Below are 22,995 nucleotides of genomic sequence, written 5' to 3'. Positions count from 1 at the left end.
CGCCACCATGCTTGATGCAGGTCTCCTTATTTTGAAACCCAGTTATTCAAGTCACACTGCTTCTACCATATGTCACATACAATATTACTGCTTGTCACACAGCAAGAGATCAGTTTGCTTGAGTCAACAAATACATTTCAAGAAAACCTTCACTCTGAAAAAGGACGGTGATGAAATGAAATACAAATTCCTCCAGCGACGGACACAAACAAGTTGGCATGGACTTACAAGCATCTAAAAACAAAATTGGGAAAAGGGTACGAAAATTAAAGGCGCTGTGTATAATTTTTAACAGCATCTAACGGTGAGATTAGGGGTGGGCGATAAACCGGTAGACATGATGAACTGGTAGAAATTTGTCAACCGGTAGAGATTTTGGACTATCGTCTCTATCGAGGTTATGCTCCCACGTCACGCTCTTGTGTGCATGGTCACGAAAACGTAACGTTTTTACACGTATTCAAGCACTGCCTTTTTTAAAACAAGTTATTTTAAGCCATTGAAACCCAAACAACAGATCTATATGAGTGCGCTCTTTCTATCTGTGAAAAGCGCGCAAGTTGTGCACCCGCTGCTCATTAAGCTTGTAAGCATTTTTCCCGCTTTGTTGGCCTTAAATACATACAGGGTGCGATTTGCCGGGGGGGATGCGAGGGATTTCCCCCTTTCTGGTCAATGTATCCCTGCCTCTGCCTAATTATTTTTATCCCCGGTGGGGATAAATTTATCCCCCCCCCTCAAAGTGATCAGTGCTACTACACTAATGGCGAGACGGATCACAAAACTTATCATGTATCCGTGGTTGGATTAAAGTCAATTTTATTTTAAAATGCGCTACTTTGGCTGGCTCTGATACAGCTGCCGCGCAGCCTCTCTGTATTCACCACTCTGCAGACTTGCTCAATGTCCCGCCCACGGCACTATCTGATTGGTTACACCTCACGAGTAATAGCCTATCAACACTTGCGAGATGGTTGTGGAGCTTTGTGGTCGAAACGAAGGAAGGCAGCATATTCAGCAGCATATTATTCAGCATATTAATAAAGCGAAAATAAACATCACACTCTGATTATGTTTATGATGACAAGCAGAGTTAGTGTCCCAGTCACACCACTGAGAATGGCCAAAGTAACACATATGATAAACGCCGATGAGGCGTTTAGCGAGGCGTGGGCGCGTCCAGTTTGCGCAAATGAGGCTAATTGACCTGACGCATAATGCATCGCGGTGTAAAATTAACGTTATTACTTTAAAAGCATCATTAAAACTGTTTCTACTGTAATGGTTTAACTTTGCAATCAATACATTGTTCATATTTATGGTGAAGTTGACACTACGTTGTGCCATATATAGTTTTGCCATTCAAGATTTAATTCTTGCATGTTTTTTCGTTGTGCATGATCACAGTTCATATGTGTGGGGAAAGATAAGCTATTAGAGTAAAAATATTGTGTTAGGCTGCTTCATGAGTTAATAAGAATTTTTTTTTTTACAATTCCTGCAAATGCAGTGATGAGTTCATGTTCTCATGATTTATTATTATGTATTAAAATGTTTTGAAATGTGCTGTGGACAGAGACGCATTATGTCAAAAATGATAAAAAATCGTCAATAAGCTCATAATTTGTGCTAAAATAGTCTAAATGTTTAGTTTTAAAACCATTTTGAAAAGCTGGTTATATTTTGATGTTTCTGCGCAAGTTCAGCAGACAGTGAGGTTCGGGTTTGTTCTGATCAGAGCTCGTGAGCGGAGAGCGCATTTCTGAATATTAGAAATATTTTAATTAGAAATATATTTAAAAAAATATATAATGGATTTTTGTTAGGTCGTACAATGATTACCAAATTTCTCTCTCATATTGCTCTTCATAGCCACTGAAAACAGTCAAAAAAGTTAAAACTAGTGGTGGGTACAAAATGACTCATGACGAAATATGGTGGGTACCCACCGTCACCGAAATCGACGCCTATGAAAACATCCCCCCCTCTGTTTTTTTCACAAATCGCACCCTGAATACATATATGCGTCAAAATTCCCATCTTTGCAAGTATCCTCATAAACACAACCATTTAGGGCTTAAGAGAAAGTGAACAGCTAAAAGAGAAAACGCATGTATAACATAGGGTCCAGACTTAAAGGGGAAGTTACCTAATTTTGCTCCTGTCTGTCACCAATGTTTATGAAACAGCATTAAGAGAAAATCTCTCACTGCTCTGGACTAAATCACTTTTCTACCTTAAATAAAAAATATATATACATACATAATTATTTATTAATTCCTTTATTTAGTTTTGTTTGTTTTTATCTTCTTTTTATGCTTGTACAAGGTTTTTGTGAGAATTATTAACATTTCTTTGGTATTAAAGAATTTAATAACAAAAAAACCTTATTAAAACATAAGAAACTCTACAGATACATAACGTTATCATGATATAAAATGAATCCTATCGTGATTTTGGCCATATTGCCCACCCCTAGGTGAGATTGTGAATTTGCAAGAAATGGCTTAGTACACAGCTCATTTTAAAATGCATAGAGAAGCTACGGTAGTCGCCATAGGACTGTTAATCATTGCGTGGCTTGCGAGCCAAATGTGGCTTGGCAAGCATGGCAGTAAACAATACGGTGATGCAAACATTTGCTTTTTCTGCTCCGGACACTAACTTTGTTAGAAAACCATAGTGATGGTTGCTTTTATGAATCTTTTGTTTCGAATCATTGGTTTCGGAGCGTGTTTGAAACTGGCCAAGTCACGTGATTTTAGCAAACGAGGCTTCATTACGTCATAACGGTTTTGAAACGTTTCTAATGATTCACCACTAGAGGGAGTTGTGAAAAAGTGTAAAATGTTTGGCCAGAACTGCTTTTTTACTATTTTGACCAGCAGATGTCGCCATTGTGTGTGTTTTGAACGCGTCGAAAAACTGAATACATTTTGGGAGAAACAAAGCTTTTCAAAGCTTTGAATCAATTGAACCAAACGCTTGGAAGCTTTAAAAAGCTTTGTTTCTCCCATCACTAGTAAACCATACCCATTATATTAAGATGCACGTTGATAAGTGTGTGCAATCGTATGCAGCGCTTGCACAAAGCAATTGTCATATGACATCAAAGTATCGTGATAGAGTGCTTGTTTTGCTTTCAAATTGTAATGTCACTCGCCAATCGTTCTGTGCAGCGTCGCATAAAATTAAGAGAAAGGTGGCCCCCTAGTGGTTCGGGGGGCACTGCATACACATATTATAAGACTTAGCATTAAAATCCTGTTTTTGTCATTATGAGAAATCATCTTGTCTCAGTTACAAATTAAACTGGGAAATGATAAAGAATTTCACCCTCGTATTCATTGCATTGCAACAGATTGATAAGCAGTAGGGCTGTCACGATTATGAAATTTGGCTGACAGTTAATTGCCTAATAAATTGTGACGATTATGACGATTAATTGTCTGTTTAAGGCCTTTGCCGATTATGAAGATTAATTTTCTGTTTTGTTGCTTTGACATTTAATTCTCATAAACTTTTTTGTTTGTTCATGAAATAATTTTCACACATTGTTGTAAATATTTAAATTAAATATTTTGCAAGTTTTACCTGGCAGTAAATATCAATACACATAACACATATTTAAAAGTAATCTGATAATGTCTCATTTATACAGGCGCTGCAGCTCCTATTGACTGTGCTCTATCAATATGTGAAAAAAATAGTGAAGACCACTGCTATAGGGCAACCATGTCATTGTCTGAGGCGAAACACACTGCAAAATGATGACTTCCATGTAAGGGGACACGCAATGTATATAGCTCATTCTAAGGTAACAAAAACAAAACAGTTCATTATGTAAGGTCTTTCTACACCACTGAAAATATAGTTATGTATATTATATTGCATTTCTGTCAAAAGAATCCTTCTTAAAATTACACAGTGCACCTTTAAAAGGTACAGTTCTGAATATTCAACAATTCAGTCTTTATTTATATGATTCTTTATATGATTCCAGTATACCTTTCTTTTATCAACAGAGAAGATAAATGTTGAAAAATGCCAAACCTGTTTTTCCCCATCAATAAAAGTCAATAGGGACCATAGACAGATGGGTTAACCTTTAACTTTCATTAGATAGAAAAAGATCAAATGGACCTGTCTAAAACACATTGTTTTAAAACATACTATTACAGTACCTGTGTATGAATGAAACACACACTATCATCTACTGACATATCTGACATAAACTACTGACATATCTGACCACCGAACAACCTTTCAGCACACCTCCGATAGAATATATGCTGATGCATGCCTTTTTACACCCTATGGAGGTGAATGAGGAAGAAAGAGACTGAAGGAGAGAGAAAGAGACAGAAGAGAGAGAGACAGACAGAAAGAGAGAGAGAGAGAGAGAGAGAGAGAGAGAGAAAGAGAGAGAGAGAGAGAGAGAGAGAGAGAGAGAGAGAGAGAGAGAAAGAAAGAGGGGGAGTAAAAGAGAGCAGCAACGCAATGCGGATGCTGGCTGTCTGAGCCACCAGCCAGACACACAGGGGGAGATGGGGAGGTGGAGGATGGGGGGTGACTTGGATGGTGATGCAGAGATAGGAGGTACAAACAAACAAACACACAGACGTGTTACCACAAATAAGCAGCAAAATCGTTTTGCTTTTAACGGTTTCCACGATTTTATTTTAAATATTCTTTAGGTTAAAAATTTCTCTCTAAGAACGAAATTCATAATTAATGAACACATAATGTAAAAAATATTTTAATTAGAAAATTAAAACCAACAAATACGTATGGGGTGGTTTTCCGGACAGGGATTATCTTAAATCAGGACTAGGCCTTAGTATAATTAGGAAATATAACTAGTTTTTACAAACATGCCTTACTTAACACATTACTTGTGTGCATTTTCAAGCAACAAAAATGGCAAACAAAGGGCACCAATGTATTTTAAAGATATGTCAGTACAAGTTGTTTTCAGTTTGGACAACTCTTACATTTATTTTAGTCTATGACTAGTCTAATCCCTGTACGGGAAACAACCCCATAGTGTTTTAAAACCTTATCATTACAGAATTTTGCATTTTTAATCAGAAGCATGGACAGCAAATTTCATCTTATATGTTCTCCACACTAAATCAGATACATAAAGTACAGAATGTCGCATACCATTATTCTGATAAAACAGTCACCTCGACCAAAAAGCTAAAACACATTCATTTTAATAAATGAGTTGCGTTTTAATCTGGTCAACAGCTCCTGTGTAGTTTAAATTATATACTAACAAAAAACTTCACAATGCATATAGTTTCTTACACCAGTGGTTCTCAAACTGCGGCCCCAAGATGGTGCAAGGGGCCCCAGTTTTTATGACATTTTATAAAATACATCAATTTTTCATAATTTCTGTGTAATTAAACCTTAGAAAAATAAGGCTAACCTACATTGTATAATTTAATATGTTTTGTTTAATTCAAATTTTAGGTTGTAAAATGTTTTATACCATGGGTCTGTTGAATGCTGTATTCTGATTGGCTTAGAAATGTTCTATGGGTGTTGATTATTTTTCAGTAAACCGCATACCCAACTTGTCAAATGTCTTAAAAAAGGCACCAGAGCAAAGTTTGTAGTAACCATGGTGGTATAAGCAAAATAATTGACTCCGGTCCTTTGAATCATTTGAAAATATGCACACCCATTGTGTAACCGCCTCGCGTCGTGCCGAATTACCACCTTGGGTGTGCATTATTTTCTTATAATTCAATGGCCCCTGGTCAATTATTCCTTACTTATGTCATACATTTTCTTTGGGAAAGACAGTGCACCGTACAATAGGAGGGCCGCACACGAAAAAGTTTGAGACCCACTGCCTTACACTACACAGCAAAATCTGGAACCTCAGAATAACTCTATAAGAGTTAATTTCAACACTTTAAAAGTGTCTCATGGGGTCCACTCCCAATAGAGTTAATTTAACACTTTTGAAAGTGTTAGCACATTGACTCTTTTAAAGTGTTAGCAATTGACACTATACAGAGTTAAAATCTAACTATAAATTGACACTGATAAGTGTTAAATATTTTTTATTTGTTAAAAATTAACTCCCTCTGTGTAATTTGTTAACTCCAATGTAGTGTTATATTTTTTAATACTATGGTGTTAATATGGTAAATGTAAAGACAGAAACATATTACGGTACTTTTGGGACAATTTTTTTTATTTTTAAACAGTTTTTTTAATGTAACAATACAGCAGTATCTTTCATTATCATTAAAAAACTGTTAAGGATTTTTTAAAAATGTCATCTGAGCAACATTTATGACAGAAAAATTGTTCTCAATGTATCATGCATTTAAGTGTTCATTAAATTAACATATATTAACATCCGAGACAACTAAAAAGCACATTCCCAATGTATAACAACAGTACAGATATTTATAAACACAGTTTATGGGATGCTTCAGTTCATACAAACAAGTTTGACTTCATTTCAATCCAAAATCCATGTTGGTCTTCACATAATAACAGCAGAATATGATGAACCAGCTGTAAGGAGGTGATATGATCCTCGGTCAGATCTTCGGACTAGATATTGAACTTTTCTGTTAATAAAACAAAAATAAAAGGGAAACATTCATTATTAAAAAACAATACAAAATGCATTACAGAATTCACATACAGAACACATTACAAAATACTTTGAAAATAATTATACATTTATGTTTTGCACAAAAATACTCACTTTGTTATAAAATTGCTCTTAGTCTGAAGAAATGTTCATGTAGGCCTATTTCTGTGCTCCTCCAAAGTCCCCAAAGCAAATCTCCTGAACACATTTATGGATTTAAAAACATATATTTTAAACTTAAACAGCATATAAAGCAAAAAAAAAAAAACTTCCAAAACCATTATACGAGTATGAATTGCTCCATCTGAGGCTAAGACCTAAACTCAACTGCCGCATTCATACAGTATAATGACAATAACACATGACTCTTGATACTCTTGAATGTTAAACTTGATACTAACAGCAATATAAAACATATCACCTCACAACTCTCAAATGTAATTGATCAAAATTTTATTTATTAAACATTTACTTACCATTTACAGTGAAGAGATGACCTTCTGCTTGAACTGCATCATCCAAAAACACGGTTCAGTGTGTGCTGTAAAAAGTGGGAGGTCTTCTCTATTTAACACCCTAAGAGTTAACAAACTCCACTAACAAAACACTGTAGGAGTTAATTTAAAAAAAAAGTGGTAACACTCTGTTTTGACACCAACTCTTTATTTTTATAGAGTTAAATAAAATAGTTTTAACTCAATTCAGTGTTAAATTTACTCCGAACTCTTTATATTTCCATTAACACCGTAATTTTAACTCTGCTAAATTTGCTGTGTACCTGCTCTTACCAACTCTCTGACTTTTAAAAAAGTGTTGAGAGGTGTGAGAATGATTATCAAAACAGACATGACTTTAACTAATGTTTCTTTTACAATATATTTTCATCTGTTTCTCCCACATAACTGTTTTAATTTAATCATTACTCCAGGCTATTCACTTGACCTCATCCCATTCCGCTTCAGGCGTCAATGCCAGTGGGTGCTGATAGCCGTAAGCGTGCAGCCGCAGGGAAAGCTAGAAGGTTGTACAGTTATCTCCTGGCCGTTTATTATGCGAAACCATACAACCAACTACCTCACACCGCAACGCACATGCAGGACCACGGACTTCTCCATGAAAAGCCCATTAGAGAGGTTTCTGAGGACCTTATTATGCTGTTGCCAGATAAATGGATGCTTCTTTACTGTTACCACCTGTCTAGCCTAATCTACTGTATGATTGACTGTATGGTATCGCTAAACAAATATAGAGTACTAAAATTATGAATTGATAGTAAAATGTTGCAATTAAGTCTTTTAAGTAGCTTAAATGTCTGCCTTTAAAATATGTCGAAGACACTTTTAATGTGTTAAAAAGATTTCCCTACCAGTAACTACACAGACATGCATAAATATACAAAAGACAAGCACTGTCACAGAAACCACAATATTAAAGCTGTATTGAACATGTGGCAAAAATACAAACACAAAGCCCTAATATGAAAAGTCCTCTATAATTATTGTTGTGACATTGTTGCCCTCTGCTGGTGATACCCAGCACTGAATCAACTCTGCTCTGCCTCCCTCATTCCCTCTCTACCTCGGCTCATTAGTGTCTTCTTCACATATATGGTATAATGACAACACATGACACAGACCCACACACATGCACCACTGTGAACACACACAGGCACACATAACACGCACACACACACCAGTCAATCAGAGCGCTTTCCTTGGTAAAACCACCCACTCTCTGCAACTACTAAAATATTCATGCTGCCCTGACAATACAATGTCTTTATTCATTATTGTATTATCTATATTTCTCTCAACCCCACTAAATAAACACCATAAGTCATACTCTAAACAAAATGATAATGTGTATAGTAAATTATGTGTAAATTATAGCTGTACGGTATATTATCAGTCTAGACTGATTCTGCAGGTCTGGCAATATCGAGTCTGTCTGCAAACAGAGAAGCTTGTGCTAATTCAGCAGGAAAAAAGCGGTACAGCACTCCTCTGAGACCTCTCATTTCCACATACATAGAACCAAACATAAGTTAAAGCCGAATTACTTTGCATGGCTCTTACACACACGTTTTACAGATGTCACTCATGCAAAGGAATGCAAATGATGCACACCTGCATAAGCCGCACCGACTAGTTTACCTACGTTGTGTTTGTTTATAGTAATAAAAATCTACCTAAAAGGTTTTCAGCTTAATGTTTTACAAGTGGAGTTAATGAGTTTATATATGCTTAAATCAACACACTGTAAAAAAATATGCAGCATGAAGTTAAAACAACTTGGTGTTGCAATTTAATTCAACCTACTATTGTAATTGTGATAAGTTGACATAACTTATAAAAACAAGTAGAGCTGTCACGATTATGAAATTTGGCCGACTGTTAATTGCCTAATAAATTGTGATGATTATTATTATTAATTTCCTGTTTTAGGGCTTTGACGATTATGACGATTAATTGCCTGTTTGTTTGTTTTTTGCTTTGACATTTAATTCTCATACATTTTTGGTATGTTCATTGAATAATTTTCACACATTGCTGTGATTATTTAAATTAAATCTTTTGCCAAGTTTATCTGGCAGTAGTATTATAACACATATTAAAAAGTAATCTGATATGGTCTCGTTTATACAGGCGCTGCAGCTCCCCCTTGTGTTTTTTAGAGAGATGTGCAATCATTGCGGTGATCGGAAATCATCGCGATGAGGTCAAACAATTGCGATGAGACGATTATTTAATCATTGTGACAGCCCTAAAAACAAGATAAAATTGTTAAACTTAATTGGTTAAGTTTATGAAACATACAAATGCTGCATATTTTTTTTTACAGGGCATGCATTTATCACTCATAAAAAGGTGCATTGTATAGTGTGCTGACTGTACCTCTGGTGTACCACAGTTTGACAAACTACATCATCTCCAGACAGTTCAAAAGAAACAAAAAAAATTACACCAGTGTGTGTGGCTTTTCCACAGTTCTGCAAGCTATCATGTGACCCCTGCATAAATCTCTATGATCTATGCATCAAAACCCAGCGGCAATTTACCATGTGGCATGCTACTGTGGCAATACCACAGCATTCATTAGGCTGTTGCCAGGTGTATTATTGTCCTCCACCCATATCATCTGCAGACTCAGTTTTATTTAATATTGGTGTTCAGATATCTAATCGTCTGACACTGCCTGTGTGTGTTGTCAGCCACCCCTCCCGAATTCTGCCTGTTCCCTCGGTGCCTTTTTCTGAGCTATCTGTAAGACCCTCCCTTTCTTCAATTATCCAATACTTTCATTTACAGTCCTCCGCTGACCTGTACAACCACTTTTCTTTCTAAACCAAATCATGCAAAAAGCAGAACCGTAATGTTGACATCAAATTAACCTTGTTCTGGCAAGATGCATTTATGTTTATTAATACCACCCTATCTAAAACTAGCATCTTATATGAATCACTTCTAAAACAAATCTTTCCAAATTAAGCCTTTCTTCTTTACTCTACCATCCGGTTCCTCGTGGTCACCGCGCATCTGGTTTTTCTGTTATGTATCACTTTTTTATTTTCTGTCGATTTTATGCAATCAACAAAATTTCATCATCTGATTCAAAATCTGATTTAAACTTGGAAATAAACAGAATTATAGAATATGGACACATTTCAACAAAGAAACATTATGCGAAAATAATAATTCTGCAGAAAACAAATAATGAATTTGACTGTTGTACAAAACGTTAGATTTTCTTAATTCCATTTTTCTCAAAAATCCTCATATCATGATGGGATAAGCACATGAATTGTTAGGTTTTGTTTTTAATTTGTAATATAAAATGAGTTTAATGAATTACAAAAGACTTTAAGCACACCACTTAAGAACCAGCATACTTGCTTTTCCTACTGTCCATAAATAAATGGCAGTGGATCGATGAACAACATAAAGCTGAACTTACACGCCAACAACCATATTTATGTCCTCTGAACCTGTGCAATGTTTTCTGAGTGCCAATCTGAGTGTTAACATATGACTGTCTGACTCAAGGTGTGGGCTGAAACACGTGTGCTACCATAAACTGCCTGTGTACACAGGTACTCACTTATAATGTGATAAACAGCGATGTGCAAAGGCGTGTTACAGCTTCGAGTGTCCTATTGCTGTATTAATATTTACCTGTATGAAATACGTGACATTTATGCTCATGCATGCACTGTTTGACTAAAGGTTAGCCAGTAAATTGAACCTTTCATTGACATAAAGGCAACATTTAGGTTTTATTTAATCAATAGCGTTAAAATGAAAAAAAAAACCACACACACACACAGGCATTAGGCTACCAAGAAAATGCAAAATATGTCAATTTAATAAGTAAACATGGAATAAACCGATAGAATCATATCACCGTTTCACACATTTTTCTTCCAGGACAAATTTCCCCACTAATCCCTTTCTGGCTCTTTGCAAAACCTTTGCTACATTTCAAGGTGGCAAATAAAGTGGTTAAGCGTGTTGCTATGGGAACACATTCCCTGGCAACCCTTGGCAGGCCGGCAACGTGCCAAGCGGTTGCTAGGGCAGAGTTGTCAGTCAAGTCGGAGGGGTTAGTGTGTGTGCCAGGCATGTTGGTGGGACTGAGCTCTGCCGGTGAGAAAACAGATACGCACGTCGGTCTGGCCAGCTTTAAAATATGAAGGTCAGCTGGCATTGTATGTGCACAATAAAATGCCAAGGATATTCAGGAAAAGCCTGAATATCCGAGTATTCAGAAATATTCTGAAGGGTAACCTGACATCCTGTAAAATGCTGTTTTTTTCATTAGCATGTGAAAGAAAATATATGCATTTAAAAAAAATGGATGCTGACGCACAAGGACATATACCTAAAGTGCTGTATTTGGCAGTACACGTCAAACTGATTTTTAACAGCCAATAGGCTGTAGTCACATCACATATATGAATTATAAGCAGTGGACATTCTCATTCTAAAATGCATTTGATATCTTCTAAGCCATCTACTGTAGCACGTTGATGTCACCTTTAATAATTAACTAGGGAAGATAAACAAACACAAACAGCCCCATTTACACATAACGCAATAACTAAATAAACGAAGAGCAGTGTGCATATTAGTTTTATGTGTGCTGAGGTCTAATGCACAAGAATTGCAGGTTTAGAAGACAATGGGTGGAAACTGAGGTAGGAAAAGCAAGGTTACCTGATCATTGACCAGCTGGTCTGCCTCTGAGTTCTGGTCCTCCTCAGGGACTACAGGTGTTTACTCCTCTCATAAGACATAAAGGAGATCTCAGGTGATGCGTCCATGTCTCAGCCCCTGGAAAGACAAAAGATTTCAAGCTTACAACATGAACAGATGCACCAAAAGCACAAACATCTATTATCCGAACTATTTCATTCTTATGGTTACACGTAATAAACTTAGCTTTGCAATAAAATCACTTCATTCTGCCCGAGTTTTCCCTGATGCATCGTCTTACCCAGATATTTGAGACATCATGCCCAGAATGCACATAAGTGTTTAAATATAAACAGCTCCAGCACCAGATCTCTAGTATGTTATTCATATTTTATGTGTGTATATACAGGGTTCTGTGTTCATTTGCATGAGTAAAATTCAGCCTTCCGTCTGACAGTAATCTCATATGCACCCACCATATTAAACGGGTCATATGCAGGTCACGCCGATGACAGAACTGAAACTGACATGAGAAGAGGCTTCAGAAATCCAAGTTATTAGCGATTATGGAGCTAGAGCCCAATTTCATACTCTACAGCATAAACAGAGCAACATAAATTCCCATAAGCTGCTATTCTGTTCCACATACTTTGTGTCCTAGGGTGAGAACAGAACCCACGCTAATCTTATCAGTTCTGACGAGGACCCATAGCGAGTCACAACAATCTTCAGAGGGGAGCAAGACACATGCAACGGTTTTAGGAAGACAGGATTAATTTCAAAGGCTTGTCGGGCTTTGGTTCACTGGAGTCAAGTGTAAACAAGACTTATGCTTCATCGTCTTTTGACTAGCCTTGATAGCCAAAGCGTGTCAGCTTTGAGGCATATTTATATAATTATGCTAATAGATTTATTAATATCTTTAGAGATAAGCTGGTTAGAGATAATGCGGTAATGGCAGCACTCTGTAAAAAACAAAACAGTCACTTCTTTTCGGAATATTGATCGGGGGAATAAATAAGAGATAATGTATAGTCAGCCGGTCAATAAACCACAATACTGAATTCAATGTCTGTGTTTTAATCAAGTTGTGTTTATTTTACGATAACGACTATTTGACAGTACTTTATCTTGCTTATAGTGCTAGTTAATAAATAAAAAATGGCCATAAAATATTGACTTGAGCTTAAATGATTTGATTAGCTTATTTATTGAGACAGAACACTATAGCTATGTAATAAGCATTGGTTTGCTGGATAAATGGCAGTTCTGCTGGTAGCTTTGCTATAAACATACAATATATTAAATATTTCAATGCACAATGCCACAACTGATCAATCAAAATTATTGCAAAGAGCCAAGCTATATATATATATATATATATATTATAAGGGCTGGGTATCGATTCAGATGTTCCGGATCAATTCGATTTCGATTCTCGGCTCGGTTCCGATTCTTGAAGCCATTTTTATGCTCGATTCAATTCAATGAATATAGATTTAATACAAATACTTTATTTATAAAAAAAAAACAGTGAACATAAGTTTACAAGTGGGTATTAAATAAAAAGAAATTAAGAGCCACCAACCTGTATATTACACTTTTATTTTAGGTTACACTTGGGTACATTAAAACAGAACTCATCTCTAATTTTCAAATGCATACAATTATGGTAAATACAATAACATTTTGATGCAAGATGAAAAATGTATGCTGAAAAAAGTCAAAACAGTCGCATTCCTTGATCAAACAGGATCAGGTTACTTCAGTAAAAAAAAACTATTTGTGGCCTTTGAGAATCGATTTTTAATCGACCACGTTTTAAAAAACGATTAATCGAAAAATCATTTTTTTTCGCCCAGCCCTAATATATATGTATAATACATTTTTTTTTTTTGAACTACGCAGCAAGCATTCAGAATCAGTTTTCATTTGCAATCACATTTACATTTAAACCAATGTAAATCAACAGACTTTAATTTGTAAAACTATTTGTAACAGACTAGTCTGCAAATCAAATGATTAAATTCTAATTCATACTTTCATCCTTGCAGTCTGCATTTGCCTGAAAACCCTTTCAATAGCTGTTCTTATTATGAGCCTAAGCCTCATCCACCCAAGGGACCCTGCAAATCCTTTCATTTATTCCAAGGCAGAACTATAGCATGGATACATGCATCCGTGTCTTTGTTGCTGTGCATGTGCCTGTGTCTACCCAAAACTGTGCCAGTACCCTTGCACACAACGGATGTATAGAGGAACCTTTGTACCTAATTTTTAAAAAGGAAATGCCGCCCCATGTTTCCCCCTTTATAGTTGGCCCCTTATGGGTAATGCCTGATTGACCAAAGCAACTCTTAAAGGGGTCAAAGGGCAGACAAAACAGTCTGGTGTCATGGCAACCTGACTCTCAGCGACAAGAATGATAGGGTAGACAGGGAGGGCTTTGAGAAGGCTGTCTATCAAATTATTGTCAAATCCCTCTGCTGGTTGTTAAATATCTCAAGAATACACTCACAAACTCCCAAACGTGATGATTGACATGCATATTTTAAAACCACTGAAGCCATTGAATGAGGGTAAAATTTAATATGCCACACATACAGTAGCCATCATAACCAACTCATTCAAGCGTTTAACATCACCATTTTTTATTTCAATCATAGAAAGCAATTTTTGAACGGAACGTTTATCCATTCATTTCATGTTCCTAAAATACTGCAAAACGTTCACAGTTATAGCTGCAGTGTATTTGACTGCATATTTTTCCAGCATTAAATATGACCTGCGTGTGAAAAGCTCCTTTAACTCCCACAACTGACTCTATCACTTAATTAAATCAGTTTTTTTCTCCCATACTTGACAAACTGTAATATGATATACAGTGTCCCACTTCCTGAATGTCAATGTGCTATACTGAATAGTTTTCTAATTTACATTTTTCCGGCGGTATAAGCAATTTGTAGTTCATACAGAAATGTCAAATATTTTGACCCACAACACATGCCCGGCAGTTTGTTAGATTGCAAGTAAATCAGACAAAACTACCTAAATCTGTTTGCTGAGTAGATTTGCAATGAGTAACGTTTACGCTAAACCTATTTATGCATGTATGGTAGGGCAAGTGATCCCTCCCTGGATGGATGGATTTTGGCACAGTACTGGGTGAGTTCACAGTTCTTTGTGTTCACTGGATAAATGGAAGGCAAATGCATTCAGATCAATACCATGCTATGAGAGGGGCCCAAAGTGTGTTTGAGGGGAGGGGGATCGGTGGAATTGGACAATAGAGCAACTGATTAATCATTCCAGTGCTGTTATTGACTTTCTGTTAAAGGGGTGAGTCAGACCTAAATTTATGTGTGTGTGTGTGTGTTTAGGTTATAAGGCTACCAGGTTGTTCCTCTGGTAAAAAACAAACACAGTGAATATTAGGGGCACTTGAAATTTGATTATCCAGCTTTATCTAAATTTTGACTGTGATTGTATTTTCAAAAACGAGCTAGAGTCATTGTGAGGACTTTTTTTTCTTTAAAACATGAAATTTTAAGTTATTTTAGAAATATGGACAGATACAGGATAAAGAAGTTGCCTGTTAACAAGATGTGAAAATGGGGTGGGGGGGATCCCATGGGGGGTTAAATACAAACACATCAGCCAACCAGACACAACACAGGAGGCAGTTGGACAAGTTTTGGGGGAAGTGTCACATTTCCCCGGCTTTGACATCTGACCTTCCGGCTGTGACCTTCTACATTGTCTGAGAGGGCAGACGGGGCACAGCTGAGCACAAATCACCTTTGACTCATCAGTCAATGATGCTGTATGATCACTCGTGCGTTCAACTATTCAGTGACTCCCTTTTCATGTAGTTTTAGTTGTTCTCTGTTTTTTTAACATCCTTGATGAAAAGCTTTTTTGCTATACAAACTGTGAGCATTTGAGGAGCTTCATTAAATTAATTGGGATATCTCTGTGTCTTGAGTACAAAAAAATACTCGCAACACAACTTGAACTTGAAGATGTTTTTATTAGAAGCAGTCAGCTTATTATTTTGTGTATACTAAATAAAATTAGCCTAAACATGTTGCTAATGAAGATGTTTTGGTTCACGGACAAAATTTTTTACATTAAGCAATGGAATGTTCCCATCGTGCACTATAGCATGCTTGTAAGGAGTAATTGACGACGACCCATTGAAATATTAGAAAATAATGCACATCCAAGGTAATAATGCGACATGATGCGAAGCACATTATATATATAAGCAGCCGCAGATCACTCAAAAAGTGCTATTAAACCTTAAACTTAAAAAAGTCAGTAGGCATTTGGGCATATCCCATTTTCTCACCTCTCCATGTTCCAAACAAACATCCCGAGGAGCAGAACCATGGTTACCTCTTTATATTAAAGTGTGGCCCCAACGCACTACATTTACCCAAAAGCCAGCTACTTTTCAAACAACCATTTTGTCACTTTTGTTGCTATTTGGCTAGCCAACAATACAGCCATTTTTCGTGGCCCTTACACATTCCACCATATTAAAAGGTATTGAAAGGTTGTCTAATGTTCCATGACGGTCAGTAAAAGGCTATAAGATACTAAAAAACAGACCACACGCTTCTTATAAACACTATTGGTGTTTATTACTGCTGGAGAAGTCTGATGTCTTTGAGGATGGATGATTGATTGCAGTACTTTGCTTAGAGACGCAGAGCTGTGACAACAACCCTACAGTGAGCGAGACATGTCTGTGAGATGGCTTACTGTATGAATACTCGCTATCACTTAATCAAATCTAAGTATCTCTTAATATGACGCCCTCTCATTTTTGTTCTCTTCACAAATAAAAATAAATTAAACTAAACTAAACTGTCATCTAGACAGACTGCAATGTTGAGGACCCTGTGAAGACAAGGTAATATAACCTGTTTTCTAGTCTGGACTTTCTTCCATGTAATACTCAACCATAGGTGTTAGACAGCTGCTCAGCTTTGCAAAGTCCTACTCAATAATGTCTTAAAAGTTTTTCTGTCTGGCACAGACTTTGACAAGAAACACCTGGCAGGAGCTAATCTGATGATAATGAGGCGGTTATAACGTTGTCAGAGATGAGATGATGCTGTGGACTCAACAGCACTACATGTTTAAGCTGTAAGGTCAAAGTTCTTGTGAAGGTGAACAGCATAGATCTAAATAGGACATCTTATAATGTAATAAAATCTGGTATGACAACTAATGTAATTGATAAGCTAAACCTAAATATAACCATTTATCATTTAATCAACTTTTTAAATATCCTTCAAACCTGGTTAGGGTTAGGGTTTGGTTTTCTTTGATTGCTCGACACGCATCAAGACATCAAGCTTTGGGCACAGAGTGTGACACAAATACACAATTTGCTGAAAGCGACACAATGCACCAAGAACACACACACTCACAGTAAAAACAAAGAGTAGGATAACATAGCCTGCAGTGTGGGATTAGAGGATAAGATAGCAGAGACAGGCAGGAGATGCAGACACGAATGTGGAAAGAGGCGCAGATGGGAAAGCAAAAGCCTAGAAAATGAAAGGTATCTTCACGAGAAAGACAGGGATACAACACAAAAAAAGTGAAGACACTGGAACAAAGGTATAATTGAAAACAGGGTCCACCCTGAAGCTGGAGGCCATATGTTGAATTGAATTTCCAAAGTTAAAACCGAATATCGCCTTGCTTTGGGTGGCAAATGTATACATAATACCCCAGTTTGCATTTCTGCTTGCTGGGAATCTGTGCTACCTGCGTGTGGGTCAGCGGGTGCACATGTTGTGCATGGCATATGTCACTAAAGCCTCTCTATTATTTCTCTATAAGTGTGTAGATGTTAACACACTTTCACTATCTCTCAGCTTACTAGGTTTAAACCAAATGCAAGACTATTTGACCAATGGTTATATATATATTATATCCAAAATCATCAACATCATTTAGACATAGTATTGACCAATAAAACAATCAAAACCTTCATGCATTTGGATAGCGTCTCTTCCTTAAAAAAGTAGCCATAACAGTTCCAGGCACAATGCCTTAGCAGGAATGCAGTTTTTAATCGGTGTATAGACAGTGATAATAAAGATCCTCAACTTATAGCTCCAAAGCAACATAAATCATACACAGCAGACAGCAGGGGTGAACAGTGCACAGGGCTACATTTATATAACACACAAACACACACATATACAGCCTTTTCTTCTATTCACCCAACCCCCCAAGACTCACGTTTTAGATGCCTTTGCAGAACAAAGAAAGATTGAAAGAACATTAAACAATTTCATATTAGACAACGTGGCAGAGCAGAGAAGGAGCAAAAACTAGAGAGGATATTGCCGGCAAGGAGTTTGCTGAGGCAAGCAGCAAAGCTGTGACCTACTAATGCAGAACTGAGGAATTCTCATTGCTGACCCAAAACACATTCCTCTGGACTGCAGATATTAACCCCCACATGACCACTGTATGCACAACCATATGATCACAAGCACTGTACTCGCCAAACTGCTTACACAGGTACAATGTCCTGACTGGCGCTGGAAAAGCACATTCAAACCTGTGCAACCGCAGGCACAGGTACGGACAGATCATGGCACAATATACAGTAGCTAATAGTAATCATATTCATTATTCTCACATGGTCACGTATATTAATACTTTTATGTCTCGGTTAACCAGAATAGTGCATAACACACTGAAGTATAATGACATCATGACCTTCTTAATATCCACTAATTTATAAGCAAGTCCTCACTGAATCTGACCCTGAGCACACATTCTATAAATGTCCTGCCTCATGTGTGTTGCATTTATTTAATATTATGTATAGTTTGTATGATGTATAGTATTTAGCATTCTTTTACTCATACAGTATTTTACTATCAGCTCCATTACACTTATTTTACTTTGTGGCAATCCTTATTACAGAATTTCATAAATTGGCAACAAGAATCAGTACAGAAAAAGCATCCACAAATTTGGTCTGGGCTTTAAGTCAGCACTCCAGGTAAACACACAGATCTACAGCAGTCAGGCAACTGTTAATTATCCCCATACTGTCAGCATGTCTTACTGTAAAGTATTTGCTTAAAAATATTACTACTACAGCTCTACCTTTCAGTAAAAGCACTAATTATATTACAATTCATATGCATATGATTACATTTGACAAAACAGAAATGATACATCATCTAGAATTAAGCTTTAGCATCTCAAGAATGTCATTATTAGGCTAGTTAGAGCAAATATATTTAATACATGTTTCTGTTCATGCAAGAATACAAAGATCTCGATTGAAAGAAAGAAATGTTTGCGCTGAAAAACTCAACTAAATTTACTGCATTCACCTGTTACCAACATTACTAATTTAGCCCAATAAAGATGGTGAAGTGGACTAAGATTTGATAGAAAGCTATTTAGATGCGATTCAATTAAGGATGATTATTTACCTTGATATTGTAATTGTGATCATTATTGCAGATTAATAGATTTTACATAAAAATATTGAAATGTTTTATACATTTCTGTGAAGCAGCTGCATAATTAATTCTAAACAACCAAAACTAAATAATATAATTAACAAATAATTATGGGAGTTATGTTGTTAGTAAAAAAATCCAAAACGAATGACTAAAGGACACGTCAACTTATCAATTACACATAACAGTTATTTTTGTCTTTGTGAAACCTAGTAAAATGAAATTTTAAGTGTCAGGATCCTGCCAGATGTCTTGTTTCATGTCTGTATCTGGTTCCTTGTGGCAGGGTTCTGACAGCCCCATGTTCTATGTGGAGGCTCATGGCCTTAAATATCGGGTCATGTGCCTCTGGTGTGTCTCGTCTCTAGTCCCTCCCCCTAATTCTCCCTGTTAATCATTCATTGGCTGTTTCTCAATATGCCTTCTTCAGCGATCTTGCATTCTCGTGTCCTCGCTCTACGTCATCATTAACAGTCGAGGTTCATTCCAATTCTCAAGAACGCAAGTACAGAGGACGCATGAAAATTCTTGATATCGAGGATGCATCGAGTGCAGACTTGCGCGCCGAAATCGCTTCACGCCCCATAAGTCATTGCGGCAAAACAATGGCAGAGGTCAGGTGACCAACAGGAAGATCGCACACATGTCAATTCTCATAAGTGCGTTCTGTGTTCTCGCGACCTTCTGAGTTCGTTCTTCTGAGGTCGCCTGGCAAGTTTGATCTCCACGAGCACGCAAGTCCATTTTTTGCGTTCTTGGAATTGAGAAACAGCTATTATCAGTTCACTCTGTCAAGTCTCTAATGTAATCTAGTCAAGTTTAATGTTATATCTGTTTAGTCTTTATATCTTGTGTTATGTTGTTTGCCCCCACGTGGGCTTTTGTTTTTCCTGTTGTTTCACATTAAAGTCTTTTTGTTAACTCCTTAATTGTTTGCGTTTGGGTTCATCTGTCCAACCCTCACATTAAGAAAACACATTTTATGGCTCAAGTCTGATTTATTTCACCTTTTAACATATACTGACTAGTATTATAGTCCCTGTGAAATCAAAACCGACAATTCTTATTTTTTAATGGAATATTGCAGTGTTTATTATAAACAATTCACCCGTTTAAGTGAGTTTTTGTTTTAAATCATGTGCCCTTATAGACTTTAATACAAATCCAGACTGATCTTATGGCAAGTCGTGTTATAGTTACGAAAATTTTGATTAATTTATTCGTGTCAGTCGCACAAATTTCTATAAATAGTTTTTTGTGTCTGTGACACACTTTCTTTGTTGTGTCATTGTTTTCTCAGTGTTTTTCCTATTTTCTTACCATTGTCGCTTGGGGTTAGAATCACTTTCTGTTACATTTTTAGACATCCTAACCTAAACCCCAACTTCAGGCGAGAATAGTTTTAAAAGCGAAAGCATGTAGAAACCAATATATAAAAGTACATCCAAACCCCAAATCTACCCCCACCCCCCAGCGACAATGATTTAAAAACAGAAAAAGAGAGAAAACAATACACAAAATGACACGAAAAAGAAAGTCGTACCACGGACACGAAAAACCATTTTTATAAATTCGTGCTGAATGACACGAAATAGAAATGTGTGCTAAATGTCATGCCATGGACACAAATAAATGAATCACATATTTTGTGAGTATAACACAAATTTCTGTGAGATCATATTGTACAAATCTGTAAATGTACATCTGCCCTCTTGTGGCGATCATTCTCGGATTTTATCAGCTAGGCGGCTTGGGCGGAGGCATCCCAGTGTTTCCCATACATTGATTTATTTGTGGTGGCCCACCACAGAATCAACACTGGCCCCCACAAATAGATTTTTCATGATTCCCATTTACATTTTTATTTCACTATTTAAAACAGCTAAATTCGGCTTAAAATATAATTTGATATATAATACAGATCAAATAGAGATACAGATCAAAGAGTAGAAGTGAAACATATTTCAGATGCCAACACTAGATCAAACACAAACACGACATGATGACGTCACATATATGCTAATTAGTGGGTGACGTCATCACCACCACAGTCTCCTCAAAATCCTGTGGGAAACACTGCATCCGTTAACCCCACCCCACCAACTGTTATTTTGCTGCAAGTTCAATGAAAAGCTTACTTTTCTATATCCAATTAATTTACAGTGGAGTTCACATGCCACACCTACTATTCTCCTTGTGTGATATTCCGTTTTACTTGGAAATATGCAACTAAAGTTGATTACGACTTCTGGATCACAGGGAATTTAACCCAAGATTTATTTAAGTGCTGTACAACATGACTGTAAAAAATGTGAATACTGCAGATACACTACGTTTCAGTCTTTGAATGTATTCAGCTTATTTTCTTTCCACCTTTTCAATGGCTCTTTGAAAAATTGTAAGTTACAGGGCAGCAATATGTCAAACATATTGATTTATTATAAAGACCCTTCAATAAGGGCTTAAGCAATCTAAGACACTTGGGTGAAAGGACCTATACTTTTTTAAACTGCTGACAATTTATGTGTTTAGGTCGCTCAGAATGGTTCAATTGTGGCACTAAAACCACTTTCTTTTCATATTATCCCAAAACAAAAAAAGGAATTTACACTGTATAATATATTATACACTGACTATAAAATACTTAGTTTTATAGTCATAAAACATTTAGTTTAACAGTCAGACAGAAACTTTAATGCTTAAACACGTTAACTTGCATTAACAGTGACTTAATTAAAGGGATAGTTCACCCAAAAATAAAAATTTTGTCATAATTTTCTGATCCTCGTGTTGTTATAAACCTGTATGAATTTCTTTATCTGTTGAACACAAAAGAAGATATTTTGAGAAATGATGATAAACACACAGTTGATGGTACCCATTGAATTTCACCCTATTTGTTTTCTCTACTATGGAAGTCAATGGTTACAATCAGCTGTGTGCTTACCATCATTTATCAAAAAAAAAGAAATTCATACAGGTTTAGAACAACATGAGGATATGAAAATTATTCATTATTGGGTGAACTATCCCTTTAAAGATAATATAAAAGATTACATCATTTGGTACTTCATTGAGCTGCTGCTTCCACACAATAGATGTTTGCTATATTAAGAGCAGAATTGACAGCCTTTAAAACATCACCCCATCAGAAGACAGACAAACACTAATGCAACTGGAGCATCTATTCCTCTGGGATTTGCTTAACACAGACCACAAAAACCTGAGTGAATCAGGAATAGTAAAATATCATTGCTACGTATGTTCTGGTTGACACCATAACAGACAGACATCCCCAACCCCAAGACCCTTTCCCCCTTTCCTGCTGCTTGTCCCCCCAATACTGTACAAAACTCATATTGGGTTATGTCACATTCCCAATGGGACACTTTATGGCACAGACCGAGAAACAGATGCAAATGCAAGTAGATGCTCTATAGATAATATTCAACTCAGTAAACCTTTAACATTAAACTTAGAGATATCTGTCACCTTGAAGGTTTTAAGGCAGTAAAATGGACATATTGGTAAAATGACATGTTGTGAAAAAGTTTATGTAAAACTAAAAATGCTTAGCTATAAAGAGGCAATTTTAAGGAACATAACAGCAAAAAAGGCAACTGAACATGAAGATAAAAATCAGTGTTTCAACATTATATATATAATT

General features: G+C 36.4%; 2 protein-coding genes and 1 long non-coding RNA gene across 4 annotated transcripts in view; 1 reads left to right on the top strand and 2 right to left on the bottom strand.

Annotated features, from left to right (window-relative positions):
- LOC129447986 (serum paraoxonase/arylesterase 2) overlaps positions 1-22,995 on the top strand; it is a 315,340-nt gene that overhangs the window by 196,887 nt on the left and 95,458 nt on the right. The window lies entirely within an intron of this gene.
- Positions 1-22,995, bottom strand: part of spaca6 (sperm acrosome associated 6) — a 38,562-nt gene that overhangs the window by 12,979 nt on the left and 2,588 nt on the right. Inside the window, exon 4 of the mRNA XM_073872105.1 lies at positions 11,839-11,955. The gene's annotated coding sequence lies outside the window, so the exon portion shown is untranslated. The remainder of the gene's footprint in view (positions 1-11,838; positions 11,956-22,995) is intronic.
- On the bottom strand, positions 6,296-7,410 carry LOC129423684 (uncharacterized). The gene is made up of 2 exons (XR_008637827.2): positions 6,740-7,410; positions 6,296-6,599 (listed from the first exon to the last, which is right to left on the bottom strand). It is a non-coding gene; the product is annotated as an uncharacterized lncRNA (long non-coding RNA).

The sequence above is a fragment of the Misgurnus anguillicaudatus genome, chromosome 10 (assembly GCF_027580225.2).
Source record: "Misgurnus anguillicaudatus chromosome 10, ASM2758022v2, whole genome shotgun sequence".
Classification (NCBI taxonomy): Eukaryota; Metazoa; Chordata; class Actinopteri; order Cypriniformes; family Cobitidae; genus Misgurnus; species Misgurnus anguillicaudatus.
Note: the sequence above shows the minus strand (reverse complement) of the source record. Positions and strands in the feature narration are given on the sequence as shown.